Below are 15939 nucleotides of genomic sequence, written 5' to 3' on the forward strand. Positions count from 1 at the left end.
TCCGAACTGCACTGTCTCTTAGCTAGAGGTTCTCCCGAACCCCAGCATCCCACCCCTGGGTATAACAGTTTGAGCTTGTCCAGAAGCTTGTCAGGCTATAGTTGGCATCGTATAGTTGACGCAGCCCTGACACAGTTGCAGTAAGTTCTGGCAGGAACTTGGAAATATAAAGAAGTGATTAAGAACCAGTAAGAACTACAGATACTCCTCGACTTACAACATTTGTTTAGTTCATTTAGTGACCGTTAAAAGTTACAACGGCAGTGAAAAAAGTGGCTTATAACCATTATTCACCATTATTCACACTTATGACTGTTGCAGCATCCCCGTGGTCAGGTGATTTACATTCAGACGCTTGACAACTGGGTCATATTTATTTATTTATTTTATTTATTTATTATTCAAATTTTTATACCGCCCTATTGTTGTGCCTCGTCCGCTTTCCCCGCAGCCGGGGCCTTCTTATCTGCTTCCGAACGCTGAGGAATGTCCTAGCATGCCTCCCGGCCCCAGCCCTGGCTCCATGCCCAGACAGGCTGAGGAAGAAGAAGCGCCTCCAGCCCCCAGCCCTGGCTCCATGCCCAGGCAAACGGAGCAACTAGACCCCTTCCCCTCCCCCACAGCATGTGAGCCTGAGGAAGGTCAATTACCAACAGCTGCAGACTGGAGTGACCCTCGCTTCAGGAGAATTGATAAGCGGCGTCAACAGAAGGAAGGGAGGGGCAGGCCGGGATAAGTGCTGAGTCATGGAGCCACACCCCATGGCCTATATAAAGGATCTGCTTTCTGGCATTCTCTGAGTCAGGCAAAGTCTACCTTATCTTGCTGAAATCACTTTCTGATCTCCTGCCTGCCTTGAGAACTTTGCTAGGACTTTGGCAGAGCTGCAGAGGCACGCCTGATTCGGATTTCCCTGACCCGGCTGTCAGCGGAGGAGTGGGACACGACACCTATCTCCCAAAGGACTCAGGGCGGTTTACAGCCTTATAAAAACATAGAAAACATAAGAATAAATACAAGATTAAAACAACATTTAAAAAACTTATTACATTAGGCCGAATTTAAAAACTATTGTTAAAATAATACAAAACCCCATTTAAAACTAATTTTAAAACAAAACTCTAGGCCAGCCCCGCACAAGTAAATAGATGTGCCTTAAGCTCGCGGCGGAAGGTTTATATTTATGACGGATACAGTGTCCTGGCCAGTGGTGAAATCCAAATTTTTTTTACTACCGGTTCTGTGGGCGTGGCTTGGTGGGTGTGGCAGGGGAAGGATACTGCAAAATCTCCATTTCCTCCCCACTCTGGGGCCAGCCAGAGGTGGTATTTGCCAGTTCTCCAAACTGCTCAAAGTTTCCGCTACCAGTTCTCACCCCTGGTCCTGAGTTCATGTGATCACCTTTTGCGACCTTCTGACAAGCAAAGTCAATGGGGAAACCAGGTTCACTTAACCAGGTTACAACTGATCAAGGATAGTGATTCACTTAACAACTGTGGCAAGGAAAGTTGTAAAATGCTGCAAAACTCACTTAACTGTCTCACTTAACAAGAGAAATTTTGGACTCAATTATGGCCATAAGTAAATGTTGCACGAACTCAGTCTTCTTGGTAATGGTAATATTTTATTTAGCCATCAAATTTATATGGCCACTCATCTCCTCAAAAGTGAATGGTGCACAGCAATCAGGTAAAGCACATAAATACAATTATATAAAAATATAAGTATCAGTGTTAAAAGCAAAATATTATTAAAAGCAAAATATGCAAACCCCAGGCAAAGAGAGAATGGAAATATCCATCTCATTTGTGACCTTCTGCCAAGCAAAGTCAATGGGAAAGCCTGATTTACTTTAACAACTGTGTTACTAATTTAACAATCTGTTAAGTGATTCACTTAACAAATGTGGCAAGAAAAGTCACAAAATGAGGCAAAACTCACTTCACAAATTTCTCACTTAGTAACATAAATTCTGGCCGTAAGTGGAGAGCTACCTGTAGATGGAATATAAATCAAATAAAACAAGGCTGGGCAGGAAGGCAGGAAGGCAGGTAGCTAGCCTAATTAAAGAAGGGATTTCAGAATCAAACACTAAAATAGACTGTAGCAAGTAATTTCTGTACTGTTGCCCTAAAACAGTATGCATTGCATAGGAGTAAATGTTTAGACAAGTGCCAGATGATAAGAACTCATAGATCAGAAGATATTCCAGAACATTCCGCTTTCACAAAATGTTATTGCCAGGCTAATACCAATACTGCCAGTACTAAAAGAAGAATTCCTTGTTTTAGGACACATGCAGCTGGAGAATGGAATGTAAAGAATGTGAATCACAGAGAAATTTATGCTGGTCTTTGATTAGAACAGAAATAGAAATAGAAGAGGAATTGAAAGGGACCATGGAGGTCTTCTAGTCCAAGTTCAAGCAGGAAACCCTATACCATTTCAGACGAATGGTTGTCCAATCTCTTCTTAAAAACTTCCAGTGTTGGAGCATCCACAACTTCTGGAGGCAAGTTGTTCCACTGGTTAATTGTTCTGTCAGGAAATTTCTCCTTAGTTCTAGGTTGCTTCTCTCCTTGGTTAGTTTCCACCCATTGCTTCTTGTCCTGCCCTCGGGTGCTTTGGAGAATAGCTTGACTCCCTCTTCTTTGTGGCAGCCCTGAGATACTGCTATCATTTTTATTACCCAAAAAATCAAAACAGAACAATACAGTGATTTTACATAAGGATGAAAAGAAACTCAAAAATAAAAATGAGGGGGGAAAGGATACATTTAATATTGATATAAAAGTAACTTATACATTTATAATAGATAACATTGAAAATAGGAAGATGTGTTGGATATGTTCACTGTCTTATTTGTATAAATAATAAAGGCAGGATAATAAATAAATAAACAATAAATAAAATTGAAAATTAAAAGTATTCTCAGATACAAAGGTTGAAAGCCATGGCAACAAAAAGGGCATGATGTAATGATTGAATCTAGACTGTCAGTATCAAGCAAGAGCAAGGGAAAAAAATCCCAGCCCAACAAATTGAGAAAACAAATGTTTTTAAGAGCAACATGATCACAAGAAATTTTAGCTGAGACAGGGATACTCAGCCAAGGGTACTTATAGTCACTTGGTGTCAAGACATTCTGGTTTCTTTCAAATCCAAAACAAACCATCACGTTCTGGAACATCTGCTGAACAAATATGAATTGGCTGTGGCTCAACAAAAACAAAGCCAGAAACATTTTGGTTCCTCCAGATTTCTGATGAAATAAAGGTGTGGTCGATATAAAGGTGTAACTGATTAAATAGTCTGGTTTGCAAAATCTCTTCTCTACAACAACAACAACTCCTGGGATGCCCAGTCCCAGGAGATATTGATAAGAGGAAAAAGAGGTTTGTTGTGCGCCATCCAGTTTCACTTCTGGTGAGATGGGCAGCTAAATCAATTTGATAAATAAAATAAAATATCCCACCAGCTTAACCAGCCCTTCTAACCACCTTCCCTTACTTCCCTCTCCCTGCTTCCACAGCTGTTTCAGGGTGGCATTTCCATCAGCCTGCCTGGTCTGCATTCCCTACTTCTTCTCAGCTTCCTTGCTTTTTCCTATCTAAGCCTCCCTCCCAAACCATTTCGGCCAGGGGTGGTATTCACTTATCTTCACTACTGGTTTGCAAATGTAAGTGCGTACATGCTCATGTTGTGACCCAGGCCCAAGTAGATAGTAGGAAACTCAGTCCATGAAAAAACAAACAAACTTTATTCGAACAGCTGAGAATTACTTCATTCCCAGCGTCGTTCAACTCAAATTAAAACAAATGCCTCCCAACACAAATTCCTCAGTCCTATCGCAAACCTTGGTCCAATTAAGCAAACTGTCAAAGGCCTTTCTTGGCAAACGTTCAGCAGTCACAAAAATAAATGCAAGACATAGACAAAGCAGAAGATGAAGCAACCAATGTTGTTTTCCGGCAAAGCCCAAACGGCATTGCTGGTCTGTTTTAAGCCTTATGGGAGGGGCCAATCATCTCTTGGCCCTACTCCCGAGTTGTCCTTTTTGCTTGAGCTGCTCTTGCCTTCTGGCAGCTCTTCTCATGCGTGCATTAGGAACAGGCTCCTCCTGTTCCTCTGCCTCACTATTATCAGTCTCTGAAGGCTCTGGAGTCCACATCTCACTCCCTGATGGCCCTGCCCTCACCTCAGCCTCATCGCTGTCCAACTCCATGGCCAGCTCCGCAGCTGCTGATGGACCACAACAGCGCAGAGGGTCAAAAACAGGATGTGATGATATCTGGGCGGGTGGACGGAGCCTCCCACAGCCACCACTACCGGTTTGTCCACACCGGATAGAACCGGCTGAATACCACCACTGATTTCGGCCCATTACAACTGTGTTTTGTCCATAAAGGAAATAAAATAGCCTCATATTTTTTCCACCTGTGGAACAAACAGTACCCAAAGCATTTTAAACTTCTGTAAAATCACAGATGCCCAACAGAAGTAAATGAGATGAACAGAAGATGGAAAAACAATAGCAAATCCCTTGACAATATGGGATAAGTGAATAACAGGACCAGCTTCAAACAAATTTTTTTTGTTTTGTATGGGACTGATTCCACTAAAATCTCCAGGGGTATCAAACTGGTGGCCCACGGGCCAGATGGGTCACGCTCAGGCCATGCCCAACCCAACTCTGCAAAGGGGAAAACATGATGGCAAAGTGACGTGGCGAGTTTGACACCGTGCACTAGACAGTGAGATACAACAGGCAAGAGGGCAATTGTCAAGCAGGAAAGCTTCAGCCACAGTTGACCAGCTGCTGAACTGTTTAAAAAAGAAAAGTCAATGGATGAGCAGAGAACTGGATAGAGCAGAGAACTAGAGACTATAAATCAATTACATTTGCTTTCTTTCCTAAAGAGATGCCTTTGATTATGCAGATCCGGCCATAATGCGAACGTATTAAGGTTAATGGGTGTGCCGAAACTTCTGATTTTGATCTTGAACCTGAAGAACTTTTCAGAAGACATGACAAACTATTTAAACACTTGGAGAACTGATATGGTTCAGAAGGGAGGGAGAGACATATTGTTGTTGTTGTTAGTTGTGAAGTCCTGTCCGACCCATCACAACCCCATGGACAGTGTTCCTCCAGGCCTTCCTGTTCTCTACCATCCTCTGGAGTCCATTTAAGCTCACGCTTCAGTGACTCCATCCAACCACCTCATTCTTTGCCGTCCCCTTCTTCTTTTGCCCTCAATCTTTCCCAGCATTGGGCTCTTCTCCAGTGGGTCCTTCCTTCTCCAAAGTATTTGAGTTTCATCTTCAGGACCTGGCCTTCTAAAGAGCAGTCAGGGTTGATCTCCTCTAGGAGTGATCAGTTTGATCGCCTTGCAGTCCAAGGGACTCGCAGGAGTCTTCTCCAGCACCATAGTTCAAAGACCTCAATTCTTTGGTGCTCAGCCTTTCTTATGGTCCAACTTTCACAGTCATACATTGCAACTGGGAAAATCATAGCCTTGACTATACACACTTTTGTTGGCAGGGTGCTGTCTCTGCTTTTTAGTATGCTGTCTAGATTTTCCATAGCTTTTCTCCCCAGGAGCAAGCATTTTTTAATTTCTCGGCTGCAGTCCCCATCTGCAGCTCAGGAAAATAAAATCTGTCACTAACTCCATTTCTTCCCCATCTATTTGCTAAGAATTGAGCAGGCTGGATACCATGATCTTAGTTTTCTTAATGTTGAGTTTCAAGCCAACTTTTGCACTCTCCTCCTTCATCCGCATCAAAAGACTTAGTTCCTCTTCTCTTTCTGCCATTAGAGTGGTATCATCTGCATATCTGAGGATAATATTTCTCCCAGCAATCTTAATTCCAACTTTTGATTCATCTAGCCCCACCTTTCTCATGATGTGCTTTGCATATAAGTTAAATAGGCAGGATGACAGTATACAGCCTTGTTGGACTCCTTTCCCAATTTTGAACCAATCAGTAATTCAGTCCAGTTCTCACTGTTGCTTCTTGACCCACATATAGGTTTCTCAAGAGACGAATGAAACGTGGATGCATATTATTCCCCTGTTTAACTTATCTAGTAAATAAGGAGGTTGGTAGGGAGCTCCCCCCAAAATCATGTTGGTCTGAAAAAATATGCTTTGCGTTCTATTTTCATTCCCAGTGTATTTGGTTGGGAATATCCTGGCCAAAAGGATCAAACATATTGATTATCCATTTTGGGGAAGTCAAACTAATGATTTTATTATTTTATTTTATTACTGTATAAAAAAATAACAGAGTTGGAAGGGACCTTGGAAGTTTTATAGTCCAACCCCGTTCAGGCAGGAAATACTGTACCATCTCAAAATCTCCAGTGTTGGAGCACCCACAACTTCTGGAGGAAACTCGTTCCACTGATTAATTGTTCGGTCAGGAAATTTCTCCTTAGTTTTAGATTGCTTCTTTCCTTGATTAGTTTGCATCCATTGCTTCTTGTCTTGCCCTCAGGTGTTGAAGTTACCAGGCTGTATCAGGGATGACCAAAGTTCCCATTCCACCCATCAGATCAGCAGGTTGGAAAAGACTTGAAAACTTTTAATATTCTCATCTCAGGAATTTGATAATCCAGCTGAGGACCTGTAAAACTGAAGTGTGTAGATTTTATGGGTTTTTCATAGCTATTCCATGCATCATAGTCTAAACAGTAGGCTAAAGAAATGCATGAGAGCCAAGGCTAAGGTTAAACTGGGTTTAATTCAATTTATATTAAATTATAATTTATCATTTATATTACAGTTGACATTTAATGAATTACATTCATTAAATACATTTAATAGGACTGCTTCCCATTTATCACATTAAAAATTACAAAGGGGACAACTTTTAGAAAGACACTGAATATAATACAGGCAGTCCTCAACTTATGACCACAACTGAGTCCAAAATGTATGTTGCTAAGTTAAAATTTATGTTGCTAACTGAATTTTGCCTCATTTTACGATTTTTCTTGCCACAATTGTTAAGTGAAGCACTGCAGTTAAGTTAGAAATACAGTTGTTACATGAATCCAACTTCCCCATTGAGTTATGAAAGGTGATCACATGGCCCCAGGACACTGCAACCATCATGAGTCAGTTGCTAAGCATCTGAATTTTGATCCCATGACCACAGGAATGCTGCAATGGTCATAAATGTGATAAACAGTCATAAGTCACTTTTTTTCAATGCTGTTGTAACTTCAATGTCATTAAACGAACTGTTTGGACGTCAAGGACTACCTGTACTTAAGGATTGGAGGGGGGCTTATGTGGTCAGCCCTTAAATCACATACCTGTAGCTCTGTTTGGGATCACAAAATATTATTGGCCTCTACAGTATTGGCCAGATGTCTGTGAAGCTTCTCAATCATCCAGGTCATGGATGTCCCAAAGATGCTTTCCCAAAAGGCAACTAGATTTTCTCGGTTTTTACCTTGAAAATGTTTCGCTTCTCTTTTGAAAATGGAGATAAAAATGAAACCACAACTTTTCCTTTTGGGCCTAATGGAAAAAGAACTGGAGAAAAAAATAGGAACTTTGTTATTATATATGTTGACAGTAGCAAGACTATTATCTGCACAAAAATGGAAGGCCACTTCAATTCCTACTATGGATGAATGATTGCAGAAGTTGATGGAGTTGGCTGAAATGGCAAAATTGACTACTTTGATTAAAGAAAAGAACATAAGTACTTTTGTTTTCAGATGGAGACCGCTTCTGAACTTCATGCTTGAAGTGGAAAAGAATGAAACTTTGATTTTGGATTTTACTGATTAGATTGATAGATCTTTACAGAAATGGCTTGTTCATATTATTATAAAAAAGCAAAAAAGTTGTGATTTGATGTTAATGTCTTATTTTACTGCAACAGAGAGTGTTGGGAGTCAGTGTTTTTCTTTTTCTTTTTTCTTATTCTTCCTCACTTCTCTTCCTTCTTTTCCTCCCAACTGCTTTTTTATTTATTTTTATTTTATTTTATTTTATTTATTTATTTTGTCACAATATATATAAGTGTCATACAAAAAGATTATATAGTATATAAACATATATATGAGTAAATATTAGGAGGAATAAGCATATATATATATAAGAAGAAGAAAAAGAAAAAACAATAGGCAGGAACGGTAGGCACATTTGTGCTCTTATGCACGCCTCTTAGGAATGGGGTGAGGTCAATATTAGAAAGTTTTTGGTTAAAGCTTTTGGGATTATGGGAAGAGACCACAGAGTCAGGTAAAGTATTCCAAGCACTGATGATTCTGTTACAGAAGTCATATTTTTTGCAATCTAGATTAAAGCGGTTAACATTAAGTTTAATTCTATTGGTTGCTCTTGTATTATTGCAATTAAAGCTGAAGTAGTCTTTAACAGGAAGGACATTACAATAGATGATTCTATGAGTTAAACTTAGGTCTTGTTGAAGGCGACGGAGTTCCAAGTTTTCTAAGCCTAGATTTCAAGTCTGGTGGGGTAAGGTATTTTGTTGTTTTTAGAGGAATGAAGAACTCTTCTTGTAAAATATTTCTGGACTTGTTCAATTGTATTGATGTCAGAAATGTGGTGAGGGTTCCAGACAGGCGAGCTGTATTCTAGAATTGGTCTAGCAAATGTTTTATATGCTCTGGTTAGTAGTGTAGTGTTTTTGGAAAAGAAGCTACGCAAGATTAGGTTTACAACTCTTAGAGCCTTTTTTGCTATGTAGTTGCAGTGGGCTTTGGCACTTAGATCATTTGATATGAAAACTCCAAGGTCTTTAACAGGGTGGGGGTCATCTGTAAGGTAATGTCCATCAAGTATGTACTTAGTGTTTGGGTTCTTTTTTCCAATATGTAAGACTGAGCATTTGCTGGTTGAGATTTGGAGTTGCCAAGTTTTAGACCAAGCGGTTAGATGATCAAGGTCTTTTTGAATGGTAGATGTATTGTCTGTGGTGTTAAATAGTTTGACATCGTCAGCAAAGAGAACACAATTACTTGAGATATGGTCACAAAGATCATTAATGTATAGTATGAAGAGTGTTGGTCCAAGGACGCTGCCTTGAGGAATGCCACTCTTGACAGGAACAGGATTTGATAGAGCATTGCCAATTTTGACCACTTGTTGTCTGTTAGACAGAAAAGCAGATATCCATTTGTGAAGGGGTCCTGAAATGCCATAGGATTTTAGTTTTAGGAGAAGTTTATCGTGTACTACTGAGTCAAAAGCTTTGCAGAAGTCTATGTAGATTGCATCTATTGTTTTGCCTTGATCAAGATTTGTAGTCCATATGTTTTTACAGTGGAGAAGTTGTAAGTTGCATGATAATTTTTTCCTGAAACCAAATTGTTTATTAGAGAGTAGGTTGTTTGTTTCTAAGTGTGAGGTAATGGATTGGTTGATGATTGATTCCATGACTTTGCAGGTGGCACAGCACAGAGAGATTGGTCTGTAATTTTCGACTAAGCTGGGGTCTCCTTTGTTGAAGATTGGGATGACTGTGGCTAGTGACCAAAGTTTGGGAAGGGAACTGGTAGTGAAAGCTTTAGCAAAGATTATGCTTAGGGGTTCTGCTATATTAGTGGAAAGTTTTTTTAAGAAATATGCACATAGTCCATCAGGTCCAATAGATAGCAATGGTTTCAAGTTATGAAAAGCTTTTCCAACATTATCTTCTGTGAAATCTATATGTGTTAAGTTGTCATACTCATTGCTGGTACGTTTTGGGAATGTCGGATATGAGTCATCGCTGTTAACAAAAACAGAGCCAAAGAATATGTTGAAGAGGTTTGCTTTAACTGTTTTGTCACTGCATTCTTTGCTGTTATAATCTTTTAGTGGTGGGATGGATCTTGAGTCTTTAAGTTTATTGTTAAGAAAATTATAAAAGGCACGATTGGAATTTGTGCGCAGAAGGTCCGCTTCTTGCTTGGTGTGATAATTTGTGCATTCAGTTTTTATTTGGTTGCATATATTCCTGTAGCGGTTTTTGAAATTTGCTACATAGCCTTTTTTGTTTCTTTTCCAGAGGGATTTTTTTTTGATTGAAGCTTTTTTATCGATATGGGTAGTTTGCTTTTCCTGATCTTGGTGGTTGTTTGTGGTACGTATAGTTTAATGACTCTATTGATTTCAAGTAGGAAAACTCTATAGTGGTCTTCAGCAGTTATACAGGTTGCGAACAGATTTTGCCAGTCCAGAAATGAGAGATCATTGTTTATAAGGTCATAGTTGGCTTTTTTGAAGTTGTAGTTAGGAATACTATTTTTTTATTATTTGCATTTATATCCCGCCCTTCTCCGAAGATTCAGGGCGGCTTACACTATGTCAAGCAATAGTCTTCATCCATTTGTATATTATATACAAAGTCAATTTATTGCCCCCAACAATCTGGGTCCTCATTTTACCTACCTTATAAAGGATGGAAGGCTGAGTCAACCTTGGACCTGGTGGGACTTGAATCTGCAGTAATTGCAAGCAGCTGCTGTTAATAACAGACTGTCTTACAAGTCTGAGCCACAGAGGCCTCTTCTATTGTTATGACGATTTATGTAAGGAAGTATATTGAGACGAAAGTCAATCATGCAGTGGTCACTGTTGGAAAAAGGTTCTTTAATTTGTAGTCCATAAATTGAGTTTGAGTTGTTGCAGAAGATGAGGTCAAGGCAATTGTTGAGTCTTGTATTGTTAGTTACAAGTTGTTCAAGACCTAGGTTTGTAACAGCGTTGTATAGTGTAGTATGGATTGGATCAGTTGTACATTCATTAGTCATCCAATTAATGAGAGGTAGATTTAGGTCACCCAGGAAGATGAGAGGATATGGGCAAGAGGTAGCCCATATTAGCAGTGAGGTTAACATATTTGCATGAGTAATGTCATAGTCAAGGGCTCTGTAGCATAGTAAGAATCAAAGAGTGGTGTTAAGGGATAGGTCGCATACAATAGTTTCAGGAAGAGAAAGTTTATGTGCAACTTGAATGTTTTTTAGATTCAGTGACTTTTTGTAAAAGATAGCCACTCCACCACCTCTTCGGTTTTCACGATCTGATCGATAAACTTGATATTCTTTGTTTGTAACAATGGCGTCAGGAAGGGATGAGTTCAGCCATGTTTCACAAACAAATATGATATCAAATGTACCACTGTTTAACAAGAGGATAAATTCAGGTAATTTGTTAACAATGCTTCTTGCATTTATCAATTTGCATTTGAGATCTGTAGTGATTGGTGTTGAAGAGGTAAGGGGCGTGCATACCTAGTTTTGGATGTTGGTTGGTTGGGGGTTGTGTACTATTTACTTTTGTATTTTACAATATTTTATAACTCAATAAAAATGTTAAAACTGCAAAAACATGTGGCTTTTCATCCAAGAACTGAAGAAGCTCCTTGGATGAAAAGCATAACGTTTTCAAGGGGGAAAAAACAAGAAAGCCCAGTTGCCTTTTGGAAAAGAATTATATTTAAAACAATATTCAGGACACATTGGCCATTGTCTGAAGAAAGAAATGGGCATTTCTAACTCTCTGGCTCCTACAAGTGGATTGTTAGTGCATTGTGCCTTTTTGTTTCAGAATGCACTTGTGGATAGGATGAAAAGAATTCTGTGGGGCCTAAAAGGAAATTATAGGTCAAAGAGCAGCGAAGGAGAAAGTAAGTCTGGTGTAAAACAGTAGAAAGTCCTTATGGTTTTGAGATGATTCCAAGCATAAGCCACCTGTGTGAAGTTTTGTTAAGGTGCTGGACTAGGACAGGAAGTGTTAGAGAAACTCAAGATCTAAATCCACTGTCAGCCACAGAAACTCACTGAGTAATTTGGGGCCACTTGCTCTCTCTCTCTCAGCCCAACTATTTCACAGGATAGTAGCGGTTCATTTATAAAAAGAACTCCATATCAGATCCCTTGAAGAAAGGCAAGATGTAACCCATAAAACAGAGAAGAAAAGTTAAAGAATATTTTGGCAGGGGGTGGGTGGGGCAGAGACCCTCAAGGGGAAATCTCCAGGTAAAAATAGACCAGAAAGGAGCTGATTTATAATCCGAGGCTCTTGGACTCACAGCTCCTACTGGATCAGTAGATAGAAGCAGTAACTGTTCTGGAACAGGAAACATTGTGCATTGTATTTTCTTTGTTTAATTCAATGTACAGAGTAGCTAATCGCCAAATTTGGTTGAACTATTGCATCTTGCTCCGTAAGGACCATCCAGAAATTTCAGTGAAAATTTAGCTGGGTATGTGCTGTTCAGATTGCCTCATATTGTCATATAAATATCAGTATCACAAAAACAACACTGGCTGTCGTTTTACTTTCAAGCACAGCTCAAGGTGCTAGTAATGAAAGTTTCACAAGGCTTGGGACTTGGGTATCTATGGGAGTACGTGCTCCAAGTCAAATCTACTTCCCAAAATGTTTTCGGAAAGAGTTCCTAATTACCACCTATAGTGGAAGCAAATCCAGAAGCAAACATTTCTGCTGGAGCAACCTGTGACATTTATTATCTAAGACAGGGCTGTCAAACTCATGGCCTGTGGCCCAGATGTATCCTGTGCTGCAAAGTCATGATACGTCATGTGACGATGCCGTGACGACACGAGTTTGACATCCCTGATCTAAGAGATAAGAACAGCATCCTTGTTAATATTCAGAAAGTTAAAAGACCTGGTTGTTTAAGTATGTTTTCAGGTACTGAAGAATTAACGAATTGTGTTATCTAAGGATGTGTAATGAGTGTTACTGATAATTGATTGAACTTGTATTTCTACCTCACCACAATCAAGATTAGTGTTTTACAATCTATATATACTTATTGCTTTCATTGTTGAATCTGTTTGAGATAGGTATAGAGATAGAAAGATATATAATACACCTTTTGTAAAACATGTAGATCTGCTTGACTGAAGTAGCATAAAAGCTCTAGCAATAAATCAGAGTCACGGAAAGCACAAACGTTCTGGTAGCTGTGCAAATGATTTTTTTTTTTTTGCAAACTTTGCTACAAAATTATTGGCAAGAAATTTCTTCTTAGCATCTAACCTCAATATCAAGGATGTCAAACTCGATTTCATTGAGGGACACAACAGGGTTGTTTTTGACCTGGGGGGGCAGGGAGGTTTCCCACTTGGGTGTCTCCATCTCAACATCGCTCATGTTGGGGGCACCTGGTGGTCCGAGCACTCTGCCAGCAAAAATGGGCTCCTGAGCTCCGTTTTCAGCTGTGACGGCCTCCTGCACCCATCTGCTAGCGAAAGCGGAGCTCGGAAGGGCTGCCTCCCGAGCTCCATTTTCTCTGACAGAGGCACCGTGGGCCGATCCTTTGCTGTTTCCAGGGCAGCCCTGCGGGTCGGATCTGGCCACCAGGCCTTGAGTTTGACACCCCTGCTCAATATCCCTCAAAGGTATCTTGCCTGATCTCTTCTTCTACATTACCCTGGGCTAGACACCTGACCTCCAAGAACTGATTGCTTGATTGAATAATTGACTGCCATCAAGTTGGTTTTCAACTCAATGAAAATAGGGAAATTTATGTTCAGTTATTAATTCTTTTTTGCTATTCTTTGCCATGGGCTTCCATAGCCATGCCTGGATAACCTTTTTAAAATCTCAGGTTAACAAGACAAAGCTATTTCAGTCTCCCGGAAAAAAAAATACAGTTCTATTGATTTGCAGTGTATTTCCATAGTTGTAGAGTGGATGAGAATTTTTTAGAGTGGATGAGAAAGGCGGGGCTAGATGAATCCAAAATTGGAATTAAGATTGCCGGAAGAAATATCAACAACCTCAGATATGCAGATGATACCACTCTAATGGCAAAAAGCGAAGAGGAACTAAAGAGTCTCTTGATGCGGGTGAAGGAGGAGAGTGCAAAAGTTGGCTTGAAACTCAACATTAAGAAAACTAAAATCATGGCATCCGGCCCTCTCAATTCCTGGCAGATAGATGGTGAAGAAATGGAGGTAGTGACAGATTTTATTTTCCTGGGCTCCAAGATCACCGCAGATGGGGACTGCAGCCAAGAAATTAAAAGACACTTGCTCCTGGGGAGGAAAGCTATGGCAAATCTAGACAGCGTACTAAAAAGCAGAGACATCACCCTGCCAACAAAAGTGCGTATAGTCAAAGCTATGGTTTTCCCAGTTGCAATGTATGGCTGTGAAGGTTGGACCATAAGAAAGGCTGAGCGCCAAAGAATTGAGGCCTTTGAACTCTGGTGCTGGAGAAGACTCCTGCGAGTCCCTTGGACTGCAAGGCGAACAAACAAGTCAGTTCTAGAGGAGATCAACCCTGACTGCTCTTTAGAAGGCCAGATCCTGAAGATGAAACTGAAATACTTTGGCCACCTAATGAGAAAGAAGGACTCACTGGAGAAGAGCCTAATGCTGGGAAAGATTGAGGGCAAAAGAAGAAGGGGACGGCAGAGAACGAGGTGGCTGGATGGAGTCACTGAAGCAGTAGGCATGAGTTTAAATGGACTCCAGAGGATGGTAGAGGACAGGAAGGCCTGGAGGAATGTTGTCCATGGGGTCGCGATGGGTCGGACACGACTTCGCAACTAACAACAACAACAGAGTGGATGACTTTCTGGCTGTGCAGTGCCAGTGTCTATGACCTGGCAGCTCTTATTTACCAAGGAAGATGTAAGCACGATCCAAAGCATGGAGAGGGAGAAGAGGGTATATCCATCTCACTATGAAGTGGAAACAAATGTAGGTGAAACAGTTGCAATTTCAGCAGTGGTGGGATTCAAATAATTTAACAACCAGTTCTCTGCCCTAATGATTTCTTCCAACAACCAGTTCACCGAACGGTTCAGAAAGTTAACAACCGGTTCTCCCAAAGTGGTGGGAACTGGCTGAATCCCACCACTGAATTTCAGGGTATTTAGGGAAATAGATTTCTAAATATATGTTTACAATACTGTTCATATTTTACGAGACTTCCTGGAGCCATCCAGAAATAGTATTACACTAAAAGAAGCAATGTTCTAAGACGGGGTCTCCAACCTTGGCAACTTTAAGATTTGTGGACTTCAACTCCCAAAGCTGGCTGAGGAATTCTGGGAGTTGAAGTCCACAAGTCTTCACATTGCCAAGGTTAGAGACCCCTGTTCTAAGGGGAAGACTTTGGCCTTTGAAGAGAGAAACTAGGCTCTGTAGTTTGAGAAACAGGGACCTTTCTTCTTCCTAGGGGGCAGAACAGCTGGTAGAAGTTGTTAAATGGGGCACTGACACTAAGGAGACCAGGTGCCTGCACTGATTTTTTTTTTAAATGACCAAACCTGATGTGCAATTTTAAAATGGTAAAAACGTATTTCAGAATTAAATTACAAATATGTGTTAGATGCCTCACACCATTATGAAGAGAAGGATAGTTTCTTTGAACTAAAGTCCCAGAAAATTACACTTTGGGCCAAAGGGACTTCTCATCTGAGAATTAACTTTTAAAGATTTCACTGAGGTACTTCATCCCTGAAAGGTGACGTTACCAATTCAAAGTAGCAAAAATTAGCTATTGCTTCCCAAAAGGCGAACTGGAGAAAATGTAGAATCAAAACCAAGTCATTTGAAACTGTTCCTTATTAACCAAAAGTGACAGAGCTTTTGGGATAATAAAGCCAGTTCTTTTACTGCACATAATTATTAAATCACCTTCTATAAGAGATGATAGAACGTGGGGGTGGGGTTAAAAGAGGAATCAGCCTAGAATCTCTACGTCGACACAGGAGAACTAAGTCCAACCCCCCCTTGAGAGATGTTGACCCTTATCTAAGCAGGTCCCAACAGTTAGTTGAGAAAATTTCTGTACCTAAGCTTTTAGCAATTAATGAATTTGACCACTTTCTTATGCACAATGACAAAAGGATCCCCCTGTAACTTTCATATTCAAAGTTGCTTCTTTGTACAGTGGTACCTTGGTACTCAACTGCTTTGAA

Source organism: Ahaetulla prasina, chromosome 1, assembly GCF_028640845.1.
Source record: "Ahaetulla prasina isolate Xishuangbanna chromosome 1, ASM2864084v1, whole genome shotgun sequence".
Classification (NCBI taxonomy): Eukaryota; Metazoa; Chordata; class Lepidosauria; order Squamata; family Colubridae; genus Ahaetulla; species Ahaetulla prasina.